Consider the following 14,882-nt stretch of genomic DNA (forward strand, 5'->3'; position numbering starts at 1 on the left):
ACTTCTCACCTGAGCAGTTCGTCCTTTATTCGGCATCCTGGACTCAGGCAGGGGTAATGAGGGGCCCTTGAACCTGGAGTAGAGACCCAGGCCCAGAGTCAGAGCAGGGACTCACCCTGGTCCCCATCACCAGTGGGGCGTGAGATCTTTTGCGCCGCCGAAAGTGGAACACTTCCCTGACATCACAGCGGGCTGTCGTGAGGATCATCATGAGCTAGGAGATGACAAGGCTTTTATTAAAGGTTGAACATTTTATAAAAAGGAAGAATGAATACTTATCTATATATTTTGAAGCAAAGACCAAGTTCTGCCACATGGAGGCTTGTTCTGAAGGCAGTCCCAGTTCTGCATGTTTGAATTACCTATAAAGGCTAGTGCTTTTGTGGCTGTGTAAATGCCACTCTATCCTTAATATAGAAATGCACTGTGTTCTCATTATTCGAGGTGGTATGTTCTATAGAGTCCTGCTGTATAGCACTGAATTAGCAAATATTGAGACATTGTTCCTATGAGAATGCACAACCTAATTTTATACAAGTTTCTGCTTAATGACACCTTATTTTATAAAAATTTTTATTGGAGTATAGTTGACTTACAATGTTGCATTAGTTTCAGGTGTACAGCAAAGTGAATCAGTTATACATATACATATATCCACTCTTTTAAGCTTCTTTTCCCATGTAGGCCATTACAGAGTATTGAGAAGAGTTCCCTGTGCTATACAGTAGGTCCTTATTAGTTATCTATTTTATATATGTTAGTGTGTATATGTCGATCCCAATCTCCCAATTTATTCCTCCCCTCCCTTATCCCATGGTAACCATAAGTTTGTTTTCTACATCTGTGACTCTGTTTTGTAGATAAGTTCATTTGTACCCTTTTTTTAGACTACACATATAAGCAGTATCATATGATATTTGTCTTTCTCTGACTTCATTTTGTATGACAATTTCTAGGTCTACCCATGTTACTGCATATGGCATTATTTTGTTCTTTTTTCGTGGCTGAGTAATATTCCATTGTATGTACGTACCACATCTTCTTTATCCATTCCTCTATTGATGGGCATTTAGGTTGCTTCCATGAAAGACACCTTATTTAATACCCATTGTTGATTCTTTAATGTTGAACTCACGGCCAACAGCACTGTGATTCGTGCCTGGACACAGCTCCTCTAACACGTGTATTTTCTCCGTAAGGCCCATCCCAGCTTCTTGCGCTTGAGAACATGAGACAGTGCTGCACCACCGTGCTTGGGGCTATTCGACACAGCAAAATCACCAGCACAAAGCACAAAAATGTGAAAAACCTGGCACTAGGTAGACTATGAAAAGGACCCATGTTTATCGTATGAGAGGTGAAACCAGAAGGCAGAGCGTCACCTGGTTCCACTTCGGCTGGGACCACGCACAGTGGGTGACTCAAATTTTCCCAAGAATGGCTAGGAAAGCCCTGGGAGGATTGATTTTGGGGGTTCCAAATAAATATTAGTAGGCGAGTTTGCAAAAAACATTGCGAATTATCATGAGGGTCAGCTCTATATACCAATGAACCAGGGTTGGATTTTCCTCTACTTAGCCATCCAGAAGATGGCCAGAAGCCAATCGGTAGAATAAGACTCCAGCATGGTGGTGAATAAAGTAGACATAACGGGATGTAATCGCTCAACTGTCACCCAAACAGTTGTGTATAAAAGAAGGCAACAGACCCAGAATAGCAAGTGTAAGCTGAGGGCCGTCAGAAGTAACAGGTGTCAGCCAGGGAAGGATACAGAAAAGTAAATGAAGAGCTCATACGGGAATGAAGAAAGTGTGGGTCCCTGGGGCCACTGAGTGAAGCTGAGTCCACTGGAGAAGGTTTACACCAGGGGCCAGCGTGCCAGCGACTCAATTAAGGATGAATATAATGAAATGATTAAGGCCAGGTCAGCCTGATTACCGTGCGGGCGCCCGTATTTCTTTACATTTGCCAGCCTCCCCTGTTTCTGCAAAATACAAAAGAAGAAATGCTGCTACTTCCCCTAATTCTAAGGTGAAACCAAAGAAGCAGGCAGCGAAATGACCTGCCCAAAATCCTGTTAAACCCACGAGGAGGCTGTAACAGATACAGTAGGTCACCTGGCCTGTTCAGCACAGCCTCTTGGATATGAAGTTTACATCTGTTGCAAGTTTTAGAAACTTCCCTGCTCTGGTTTTGTTAACTGCCTAGGGAACAAAGCGTGTTTAGTCAAAAGTACAGCAAATCTGTCCTGCCCCTAAATCCAATCATTTTAACCTTCCAAATAGTTTTCTGAGGTTCACAGTGCTGCTCACTAGTCATCATCTTTAAGGAAAAAGTTTTATTATTATGAATAGTAAAATCACTATATAATTTTCCAGTTAACTGAATAAAGCTCAGAATGCATGCCCTGAAGTCTTTCTACCTTGAGCGCATCAAGCCACCTTGATCATCCTACACATCCTGAGCGTGGGCTGTCGGGGAAATGAACAGTCTGGAGTTGAAAGGCTGTTTCAGGGGCTCCTTGGAGAGGCAGCACCTCTCTGCCCCCGCATCGATGTGTTGGGCTGTGTCAGGCCCTCTGGTTGGTCGGCTTCCCTGAGTGTTTCTGAGAGCCTTTTGTTGTACGTGGGGATAGAGCCACTAATTTGGCCAATTCCAAGGCAGGAAAGATCAAGTGTAGATTTCACATCTGAGTTTTAAGTGCGGATTAAAAGTTACATTAAGTTATCAAATGCACCTCCATCCTGCCTTAATCGCCAAGTGGCTCTGTAGTTTGGGGGTAACTCTGCATCCCAAAGAAAAGAAAAAGTATTCCGTGTAAAGGCTTCGGGCAAATGGGGATTGATCCAGTTACTTTTAAACAGCTCTAATCCAGATGGTGTTGGCTGAATAACTTTCTGGGGTGGGTACCTGATTACCGAATAAGGTGTTTATTTTTATAGGATGTGAAACCTTTGGTTGAAAAGGCACAAAGGAGCTCCTACCAGATTGTTCAAACATAAAATAGTGAGCGTAATCATACGGTTGTAATTCAAGTCCAACACAGCTCATTTAGAATAATTTGTAATCAATTGATTCATATCTTTCTCTCTCTCTTTCTCTCTGTATATGTTTATATACATATGCTCATATATATAACACATGTCTGTATGTACATACGTATACATTATAGTATTGTGTTGTAAATGGTGGAGAAAGTCCTCCTCTTGGGCTCTTTAAGGATCACACCAACACAGCATGTTGAAAATTACACTCAGAGAGGCATGTGAAATGAAAAGATTGATTATACTCACAGGTCCTATAGGAGGGAGGCGTGGCACACCACGCAGGGTGCCATATGGGAGAAGCACCCAGGGAGCAGCTCAGCCAAGCAGGTAGGGAGCCAAGAAAGAGAGAGGACCCATGGGCAAGTACCTTTACTGGGGATCAGGGTGGAGTACATAGCAGAAGTCATGAGGGGTTTTATTGGTGTGTTTGAATGTCACTGGGTCATAGTCAGGGGAGCACGTGGCAGGGACCAGCCTTATCACACCAGTGCAACTGATTGCCTGGGTGGGATGCTCACAGCCTGTTTGTGGGGATGTTGAGGCATTAGGAATATAGGTTTAAAAAACTGACAGTACAGGGGGCTTCCCTGGTGGTGCAGTGGTTAGGAATCTGCCTGCCAATGTAGGGGACATGGGTTCAAGCCCTGGTCCGGGAAGAACCCACGTGCCACGGAGCAACTAAGCTGGTGCGCCACAACTGCTGAGCCTGCGCGCTAGAGCCCGCGAGCCGCAACTACTGAGCCTGTGAGCCGCAACTACGGAGCCTGTGCGCCACAGATACTGAAGCCCTCACACCTTGAGCCCATGCTCCGCAACAAGAGAAGCCACTGCAATGAGAAGCCCATGCACCACAACGAAGAGTAGCCCCCGCTTGCTGCAACTAGAGAAAGCCCACACACAGCAATGAAGACCCAACACAGACAAAAATAAAAAAAAAAGAAATAAATTTATAAAAAGAAAAAATTGACAGTACAATTACCTAGCAAGATCTATAAGTACTGGGTGATGGTGGTGCTATGAGGGTTAATCAGAATCTACTACTCACCCATTCACTTCGGGTCTGCTCTTGCCCTGCCAGTCTTACTCATTTAAAAACTATTCATTGCCTTCCTACTATATGTCAGACTCTTTCTAGGTTCTGGGGATAGAGCAATAAATAAAACAACATCCCTGCTTATATTCAGAAGAGGAGAAACTGACGGTGTCTCCATGTAGTGAAATACAGCAGAATCAGGGGTAGTGGGGCAGGAAGTGCATGTTTTTCAGAGCAGCTAGGGAAAGCCTGTCTGATAAGGTTACATTTGAACAAAGGTCAGGATGAAGGGAGGGAGGGAGGGAGAAAGTAGACACTCGAAGGAAGAAGCTTTCTGGTGAACAGAACAGCCAAAGCAAAGGTCCTGAGGTGGGAGTATGTGTGGCTTTTTTTTCTTAAATGAATTAATTTATTTATTTTTGGCTGCATTGGGTCTTCATCACTGGGTCTTCATTGCTGCGCTCGGGCTTTCTCTAGTTGCACCAAGTGGGGGCTACTCTGCGTTGCGGTGCACGGGCTTCTCATTGCGGTGGCTTCTCTTGTTGCGGAGCATGGGTCTAGGCATGCGGGCTTCAGTAGTTGTGGCATGCAGGCTCAGTAGTTGTGGTTCGTGGGCTCTAGAGCGCAGGTGCAGTAGTTGTGGCACACGGGCTTAGTTGCTCCATGGCATGTGGGATCTTCCCAGACCAGGGCTCAAACCCATGTCCCCTGCATTGGTAAGTGGATTCTTAACCACTGCACCACCAGGGAAGTCCCTGTGTGGCATTTTTGAGAAACAAGATCACTGTGGCTGGAGCTGAGGAGGAGAGTTATAAGGAGGAGGTCAGGTAGGTAGTGGAAGGGGGCTTGATCTCATAAAGACTTCAGATTTTTTTGTTTGAATGAGTCAAAAGCCAAATAATGGATTGACACATGTAAACAAATGCTTAGACAGGCAGAAGGATCTGATCCATACGTATAAATACACAGCTGGTCATCCACACAGAAGAAGACGCTTAATATATATGAATATATAGGGGAAAGTATGGGGTTTGGTGAATCAGAGGGTCAGTGTGCAGAAAGGGAAAAGAAGGAGATGTTGGGAGAAAAACTAACAAGATAAGAGATCATTGACTAAGTGACTGTCAGAAACCAGAGTTCAATACAAGAATTCAAAGCCCGGGGGAAGTGGAAAAATGGGACCTGGGTGCCATGTGGCACTCATGAAAGATGAAAAAATGTTCATTCCTTCGGCGGAAAAGTCACAAAGAAGAGCCGGGCGGCTGTCACTTTTCTTGTCAAATGTTAGCAGCCAACTTCCAGCGTTATTTTTTCCGTTCTTGTTGATCAGAAATGTGAAAGTATTTTTATCACATACACTTTGGGGTTCCTTTAAATGCTCTTGGAACAATGGCAGGCATGGGCAATTTTGCAAGTTTTGTGCCTTTAGAAATAGTATTTTTATGTGGCTTTAAGAAAATCAAGCAGCTTTATTGTCAAAGAGACTAGCTTGAGTTTGTTGAGAAAAAGGGGTCAGAAACTGGATTTTTGGAATTTGTAGGTTCAAAAGTAACATATCAGAAGCCAGCAAACTTTTCCACATTTGCACTCAGCTGGTTCTTTTGGGGGAGTGTTGTGCTCATTTCTGTAAAAAATGCTTGTATGGCACCCTCAAACCTGGGGACAAATGATTAATGGTATAATCCTCATCATGAATATGAGCCTGTCCTTGGGGCATTTTTATAGAATGTGAAAGCAAATATCATCTACTGTTTTACCAGATGTCTTAATCCTGAATCCAAACCAAGGCTAAGCTAGGAAGCCATGGATTTGGGGCTGCTTGTCCTTGCTTGTTTTGGGGCTCCCTTTTCCATAGAGCTTGGACTCCCAATCTCTTTTCCTCCTAGTACACTCATGCAGTCCTTAAGGAATGAAATGGACACGCCCAGCCACTGTGCAAGCTGATCTACTTATGCTATTTTTTACGGCCTGCACAACAACTCTGTAAAGTAGGTATGTCTCCGATATTACAGATGAGAAAACTGAGATCTAAAGGGGTTATATTTAACGTGCCTGAAAAGCATCTCATCTGAGGGCTTTCAAAGCCTGAATTCCCTGCATCATAACCTGTGGCCGCCACATCTGTACATTGGCACTTTTATCCTGGGCCAGCACCCTCTGGGGCACCACACCAGTCTGCCCACAGCCCCATCCCCTTCCCACACTCACCAGGACATGGAAACTTGCCTACCTGTGAGCATTCCATAAAAGCCCACTTAGTCTATGCTTTTCTCTTTTGCTAATGCAGTTCGTTTTTTGTTTGTTTGTTTGTTTTTGCTGTACGAGGGCCTCTCACCGTTGTGGCCTCTCCCGTTGTGGAGCACAGGCTCCGGATGCACAGGCTCAGCGTCCATGGCTCGCGGGCCCAGCCGCTCCGCGGCATGTGGGATCTTCCCAGACCCGGGCACGAACCTGCGTCCCCTGCATCGGCAGGCGGACTCCCAACCACTGCGCCATCAGGGAAGCCCCACTAATGCAGTTTTTTTAAGTTTTAAAAAGTCAGTGGCATTGTGAAGAGTGGTGACTAGTAGGCTAAGTAATGAGACCTCTAATCCTTTTTATCTCCTTAGTAATTCAACGGCAGCAAGGTCTCAGCTCAAAGAAATGATTAGCCCAATGAGGACTGAAGGTCATGTGAAATGGTGCCAACAACACCATCATAAATCAGTGAGATGTGTTTGGTGAAAGTTTTCGGTACTCCTCAAAGACCTACCAGCTTCCTATTTAACACAAGTACCCGTTGACAGAATGCTGGAGTATTACTCAGGGTAGGCTAGCTGCTGAAACCAACAACTCCCAAATCTCGCTGGGATAACGAGGCTGTGCTCCATGAGGTCATTCAGGGACCCAGCTTCCTTCTGTCTTGTGCCTCCCCCATCTTCTGGGTGCTCAGAATCTGTCCTTGTCCCTTCTCTCTTCCACATGTGACAGCAGATGGGGAGACAGCAGGAGTAGAGAGTCACACAGGGTCTCAAGGGCCAGACCTGCAAGAGGCAAGCATCACTTCTGCCCTTTTTCCATTGGCCAGAACTTTCCACTGGTCCGCTATATTGTCAAGAGGCCTGGAAAACCTGCTCCTCCATGGACTCAGGAAGAAATGTATTGTCTCTGCCACCATCTAGACTCTCACTTTACCTCTGTCCTCGGCTGGTTTGTTTTGGGACCAGGATCTGAATGCATCATAAGAGCAGCACAGCTACCTTGGTCCTCCCTGTCATTGTGATTCCCCCCCCCCAAACATCTAAGAAACAGTCCGATGGCTCCAGTTCTTCTCATAATTAACCTCCAGAGTCAATTTTTTCATGCCAAACCTGGGACTAGAGAAGAGACTTAAAGTCTAAATAGACTTTTTGATCTTAATGCTCTTGGGTGTGTGGTTCCCAGTCACGAGCCGTTTATCCATTGTAGGGCCTTTCCTGCATCCTTAGACTCACTGACTCATTGCTCTAAAGCTGCGTGGGCTGGCCCTCCTCGTGCTTTAGCCAGTTTTCCAAACACACTCACAAACACACACAAAAAAATACCCTTTTCTGGAAAAGAACTTCAAACATGTAGAAACACCTTTGAGTATTTGTGAATAAAAGGGTGTGGTCTCTTATCTAAAGCATTAACCGACTGGAGGATGCTGCTTTATTTTAAGAAAATGGGGGTGTGGGTTAGCAAGAACAGTACAATGGAATTCCATTCTCTTCCCAGAAGAAAGGTTGTGAAATTGGCCCCTGGTGATAGGGGCCTTGAGCACATGGATGTGGGACCGGGGACGGAGGTACTTACATCCTGCACTCGGGGTGACTCCGGGGACGGAGGTACTTACATCCTGCACTGGGGGTGACTCCGGGGACGGAGGTACTTACATCCTGCACTCGGGGTGACTCCCTCAACCTCAGCCCTTGGGGAACTTGGACTTTTGTGGACAGCTTCTGGCTTCAGAAAAGAAAGAGGAAGAATTTGCAGCCTGTTTGGCATCTTCTAAATATTAGTAGTTTTTAAACCTTATTGATTTAAAAACTGGAGCGAGAGAGAGAGAGAAGGAAAGAGAGGAGGGAAGGGAGGAAACAAGGAAGGAAGGGAGGGAGGGAGAAAGGAAGGGAGGAAAATCTTCTTTTCCCTCCAAGCTCAGCAGTGACATTTCTGGACCGTGACGGCAGCTCCTGGGCTGTGTGCTTGTCTCTGAGTTGACCGTCTCTGAGTTGACCGTCTAACCACTGGTGCTCAGAGCAGAGAGGGGCGACTGGGGGTGTGATTTGCATTGCATCAATGAGTAAGCTCATGTCCTTCAAGATTTCCCTTATCATAGCAATACCTTAGTGTTGTGCAATGGTTTATGGTTGACAAAAGATGCTCTGCCCATTATGTTATTGGATCCTCCCAGTAAAACACGGGGACATCAGTTCTGAGAGGTGATGGTCACAGTCACACACTTTAATCCCAGGTTGAACCCTGGTCTCAGGGCTTTTAACCCTCTGCTCCCCGCCACTTCCTCCCTGTCCGTCCCCCTGTTTCAGGTTGAGGACTCCTCAGCAGTCTGGGATTCTGAAATCGTCCAAGTTAGATGCAGCTCTTAGCACTGACCATGTTTTACAGACTCCGTGAACGTTCCCTTCAGAAGGATGTGCTTCACAGTGACCCTCAGATACTTCAGGCAAAAAAAAAACGGTGGAGGGGGGGCTTCCCTGGTGGCGCAGTGGTTGAGAGTCCACCTGCTGATGCAGGGGACGCGGGTTCGTGCCCCGGTCCGGGAAGATCCCACATGCCGTGGAGCAGCTGGGCCCGTGAGCCATGGCCGCTGAGCCTGCGCGTCCGGAGACTGTGCTCCGCGACGGGAGAGGCCACAACGGTGAGAGAGGCCTGCGTACCGCAAAAAAAAAAAAACAGCGGAGGGGGGTCTGGTCAAATATGTGCGAGAGGTTCTACCTCCTGTGTCCCTCCTCACGCCCCAGTGCACAGTGGCTTCTCTGTGGCTCTGTGGAGTCCTGCAGGGCAAGCACTGTTTGCCTTGGTTGAACCCATACATTCCAGGCTTATTTCGGATAGACACTGCTTTTTCCCTGCGTAATACCTGTTCCTCCCATAGAACTCTTTGCTTCCTCCCCGTTCTTGAATGGGGATTCAAGAATCCCCATTCTTTGAACATCAGTCATTTCCATTCTGGTCCTTCAGTGGTCCCTGGATTATTTGTGTATAAATGGGTTTTCCTTGTAAATGCGATGGGGCTTATGATCCCAAGAATATCTTTCTGAAGACAGAGAAGAGCGTCTGCCCCTCTTAGGGGTTCATTTCCCATGAACTTTTCACCTACCTTTAGAAACAGGGAAACATAAAAGCCTTTATCTAAATTACTCTAAGATTTGCCCAACCCAAGCCTCTCGGGATGTGCCTTTGAGGAAGGTTTGAGCCATGGCGGTGGCTGCAGGAGTTTCTGCTGATACACAGTGGAGGGTTCACCAGGGAAGAGAGGGTCCTGGAGTTAAACAGAAGCTGTTCCAAGGCCTCTGCACTGTGTGCAGCTGATGAAGCAACTACACCCTCCCACTCCTCCTCTCCCCCAGTTTAAACAAGGATCAACGGAGCATTTACGGGCCATGCCAGATTCTGAGGAGTGATTTCTTTCTTTTTTTTTTTTTTTTGCGGTACGCGGGCCTCTCACTGTTGTGGCCTCTTCCGTTGTGGAGCACAGGCTCCGGACGCGCAGGCTCAGCGGCCGTGGCTCACGGGCCCAGCCGCTCTGCGGCATATGGGATCTTCCCGGACCGGGGCACGAACCCGTGTCCCCTGCATCGGCAGGTGGACTCTCATCCATTGTGCCACCAGGGAAGCCTCTGAGGAGTGATTTCTTAACAGAGTGAGTACTTCTGCCTTCTTTCAGGGTAGTAAATATTTGCCCCCAACTATACGGTTAGACTGTGAAAATGCTGGCAGAGAGTATTAACACATAAAGCATTTTTGACTGATCCAACGCAGTGGGGCATTTGATCCAGAGAGAACTGTGAACAAAAAGCTACATCTTTAAAAAGGATCCCATTTGAAAGTTGGTGAGGGCATAAATGACATAAAATTGGCCATATGTTGATTTAAAAAAAAGATCCCATTTGAACCAGCCAAGAAACCAAGGTGTGGGGAAGCCAGGTGCTGGGGTCTGAATGTATTTGTACAACTAAGTTTATGTATTGAAATCCCAACTCCCAAAGGGAAGAGGTAGGGCCTTTGGCAGGTGCTGAAGTCATGAGGGTTGAGCCTTCATGAATGGGATTCACGAATTCCGTTAATCTCTTACAAAAGAGACCCGACAGAGTTCCCCCGCCCCTTCCACCATATGAGGACACAGTGAGAAGAGGCCAGCTGTGAAGCAGGAGGATGGCTCTCACCAGAACGTGACCATGCTGGTGCCTTGATCTTGGACTTCCAGCCCCCAGAACTGTGAGAAACGAATTTCCATTGTTTAGAAGCCACCCATCTGTGGTGTTTTGTTAGAGCAGCCTGAATGGACTGAGACACTAAGTAACATGTTGACTCTACACAAGACATTGGAAAGAGTGCACGTGTTCATTGGGGAAGCCGGGGAGCACGCTGGAAGGGGCTCTGGACTGGGAGCGGGTCATCTGTCATCTGCCCTTTGTTCAAGGTCAACCTTGGCGGAAGGCTCTTGCTCCACCCCAGTTCCTGCCTTCATCTTGGGAGATGCCTGATCCAGAGGGCACCTTCCCAGCTCCTGGCATCCTCACGTCCAAGAACCTTCTCCTCTGCTGACCTCTTGCACACTTTTCCATGGCCACTTCCGTGGCCACTTCATCACCTGCAATTGCTCCATCTTGAAATCTGTTCAAACGAATTTTGGGCACGAATTCCTCTCTCTCCATCTTGCTGGTGTGCTTGCCTCGACTCTGACCTTGCTGCATCTCAGCAGGACCTCTCTGTTCCCTTGGACCTCTCCCGTGATCATCTCCTTCCCTGTATTTAGCTTGGAGCCCACAGTCCATCATTTCAAGCTCTCTTGCTAGCACCCGCTTTCAAATTTTTTGAACCTTAATCTACAGTAAGGAATATAATTTCCATATGACCTCTGACTCATATGTACATATATTTTTACACATACCTACAAACCTGCATAGACCTCTCCCAACTTTAAAACAATCATAATTATTTAAAAACCTCTCCCTGGACATCAGTTCTTATGACTATAGCCTTCTTTCTCTGCTTATCTTCACCAAGTTGTTGTAAGGGTCATCTGTATAAACTCTTAGTTTCCTAGGGCTGCTTTAACAAATGATTACCCAGCACAGGCTTATTCTCTTACAGTTCTGGAGGTCAGAAGTCTAAAATCAAGGTGTTGGCAGGCCTGCATTCTTTCTGGAGGCTTCAGGGCACAATCTGTTTCCTTGTCTTTTCTAGTTTCTAGAAACCGCCTACATTTTTTGGCTTATGGCTGCCCCATTCCAACCTCTGGTTCTGTTGCCACACCTCCTTCTTCTGACTTTGACCTTCTTGCTTCCCTCGTATAAGGGCCCTTGGAGTTATACTGGTCCCTCCCAGATCAGCCAGGATCATCCTGCCATCTCAAGATCTTTAACTTAATTATAACTGCAAAGTCCCTTTTATAATGTAAAGCAACATATTTATAGGTTCTGGGGACTGGTCCCTATGGACATTTGGGGGGGGCATTATTCTGTCTACCAGGTGAACCATCTTGGATTTCCTTAACTTCCACTCACTTTCAGCCTTTTCTCAACAGCCTTCTGTTCCCCACTCACCGTCCCAAATGCCTCTCCAAATGGTCCTTGATGCCCTCCATGTTGCTGAAAGCAGTGGGTAGTTCTAATTGTCCTTTGGACCTCTTAGCAGCTTCTGACATAGTCGGCCAATCAGAATCAGGCATGGAAGCCACCTACGGGGGCCATAAGGTGGGCGGGCCAATGGCTTGTCCTCATGAGGGTTTCCTGCTGTCACTGTGGAGGGGGACCTAGTGCGGATGGGATGGGGTCAGCTGCAGAAAACGGGGTTCCATGGCTCTCCATGCCCTATAGATCAGCCCCAGGCTCCACAGTATCTAGACTTTCTTTATTAGTGTAAAGTATTGGTCACAAAACTGCAGGAAAAGGTTTTGTAAACAAACATTTATCTACCAACAGAAAAGTACACAGATCCTAAGTGCGTGGCTGGGTGAACTTTCACAAAGTAAAACACGTATCCACCCTTCAGGTCAAGAAACAAAGCTTTGCCAGCACACACGCACTCCCTGTCACGTCCCCTCCCTGTCACCTAACCCCTCTCTTCCCAAAGGTCGCGCTATCCTGGGGAGGCATGGGTGGTTTTTAAATTTTTGCCCTTTTAAATAGACTTTCTTTCTGAGAAGTTTTAGGTTCACAGCAAAATTGAGCAGAAAGTTCAGAGATTTCCCGTATATCCTTTTCCCCCCTGCACACACAGCCTTCCCCACTATCAGCACCCCACACCAGCAGTGCATCTGTTACAATCAGTGAACCTACTTTGATACCTGATTATCACCCAGAGTCCATAGTTTACACTAGGGTTCACTCTCGATGTTATACATTCTTTGGGTTTTGACAAATATATAATGATATGTATCCCCCAGTATAGTATCAGACAGACTGGTTTCGTTGCCCTAAAATTCCCCTGTGCTCCACCTATCGGTCTCTCTCTCCCCGCAAACGTCTGGCCACCACTAATGTTTTCACTGTCTCCATAGTTTCACCTTTTCCTGAATGCCATATAGTTGGAATCACACAGTATGGAGCCTTTTCAAATTGGCTTGTTTCACTTAGTCATACGCGTCTGTTTCCTCTGTGTCTTTTGTGGCTTCACAGCTCATTTCATTTAGTGCTGAATAATATTCCATTGTTGGACCTAGGCATAGGTTTTCGAAGAAGGAATTGGACCGAGTCTAGAGCAAGTTTTACTGCTGAAGTGTCTTCTTGGAACTTGTATTAGTGTTAGGACTGATGTACCAGGAAGGAGGCTCCCTCCCCCCTCAAAGTGCAGAAGGGCCTAAAAGACCTCGAGTTAGTCAATTCTGTGCATTGAGCTTCTGCCTCCAGAATATCACTCAGAATGTGAATACGGTGTGCAGGGGGGCTCGGGCCACTGTGCTGCATCGTGTTGTGTTTTGATGTAAATGGTCCCACGGAGATCAAGTTTGTTTACTGGGTACAGAGTACATGACAAATAGGGTGAAGAAAGGTGATGGCCCCAACACAGCAGAAGTTTCTTTCTCACTCATGTGACAATCTGTGGAGCAGGCAGCAATTCCCTCCATGAATCCAGGACCCAGGCCCCTTCCGTCTTGTGGCTTCACCTGCCCCAAGGCCTTATCATCACCTTCATTTAGCCAGAGTAACACATGGCCTTTTGAACAAACCGTAAACATGAAGCTGAAGTCATGCTCCCAGAATTAATTTAACATTTCAGTCAGTTTATCATCTCCATGAATGATGGGTGACGGACAAGAAAGTTTTTTTGTTTGTTTGTTTGTTTTTATTTTTATTTTTATTTTTTGGTACGCAGGCCTCTCACTGCTGTGACCTCTCCCATTGCGGAGCACAGGCTCTGGACGTGCAGGCTCAGCGGCCATGGCTTACGGGCCCAGCCGCTCCGCGGCATGTGGGATCTTCCCGGACCGGGGCACAAACCCATGTCCCCTGAATCGGCAGGCGGATTCTCAACCACTGCGCCACCAGGGAAGCCCAGACAAGAAAGTTTTAATGACAAAGCTAAAGCATGGGGGTACCAGTCTGGGAAACCTCAGAGTGGGTGCTGGCCTGGGGGCAGCCTAAGGGCCACCGTGAGTTCCCTGGTGTGGCTCATAACAGGATGCTGAGATCCCACAAATGACCTTGTACAAATCAAATCATGGCTTAATCAGGGCTCATCTGTGTATCCTACAGGATGACACTGACCTGGGGCCCTAGGACCACCAAGGGGCCTCTTCCTGGCTCCTCTTGGTGCCCTGAGGGGTTTGAGTGACCTTATGAGTGACAGCATTTCACCAAGCAGGACCTTGACTCACATGCCTGCTGCCTGATGGCAGTTTTGCTGCTCAAGCTAGACTTTGCTTCTCTAAGCAAAGTTAAATCAGGGTAGCTGATGTCTTGGCCTTTCTTACGATGATTGTCATGGGCGGGGAGAAAAAAAAAGGAGTTGCAGTGAAAGACCTAGAGTCTGGATGCAGTGTGCTGTCAAGGGCGCCCGGTCTCCATCTTCAGGTGGGCACGTGTGGATTGGCTGGTGTGCCCACCCTACGGTAAAGCATCTCAGTCCCTTTTCTGTGACTGTCAGGGAAGCCCAGGGAGCTGGACTGGGTGCCTTTTGCAGAGCATTACGGCCCGGAGAGGATTTTGAAACCCAAGCAGGACTAGCTGGAACACGACCTGGCCGTGTGGGAACTGGGGAGCTCTAAGGCTGCCTCCTCCGCTCTCCCTCCTCCCTCTCAGAGGCCGAAGGCTGCCAGACCGCCTCCCACACACCTCACCAGAAAGTCCCTGGCTTCCCTCCCAGCCGCCTTGCGACTGACCTCGTGAGGTGTGAGAAGGAGGAAAGGAATCTATGTTTCAGATGAACCTTCCCTCCTCCTTCCTGAGAAAACATCCAGGCCGCCAGCGCTCCTCCGAGCCCGAGGCCCTGCTCAGCTCAGCCAGCCAGCTGGAGACGCAGGGATCGGGAGCTTGTATGAGTTTGCTGGGGCTGCTGTAACAAATGACCACCCACTTGAGGGACTGAAAACCACAGAAATACATTCTCTCAGAGTTCCA

The 14,882-nt window shown here is 47.2% G+C and overlaps 1 protein-coding gene across 5 annotated transcripts in view; it reads left to right on the forward strand.

The window, feature by feature from the left end:
- Window positions 1-14,882, forward strand: part of EVA1C (eva-1 homolog C) — a gene marked incomplete at its 5' end in the record, with an annotated part of 84,544 nt that overhangs the window by 18,858 nt on the left and 50,804 nt on the right. The gene's annotated exons all lie outside the window — the stretch shown is intronic.

Source organism: Hyperoodon ampullatus (assembly GCF_949752795.1).
Source record: "Hyperoodon ampullatus genome assembly, chromosome: 5".
NCBI classification, from domain to species: domain Eukaryota; kingdom Metazoa; phylum Chordata; class Mammalia; order Artiodactyla; family Ziphiidae; genus Hyperoodon; species Hyperoodon ampullatus.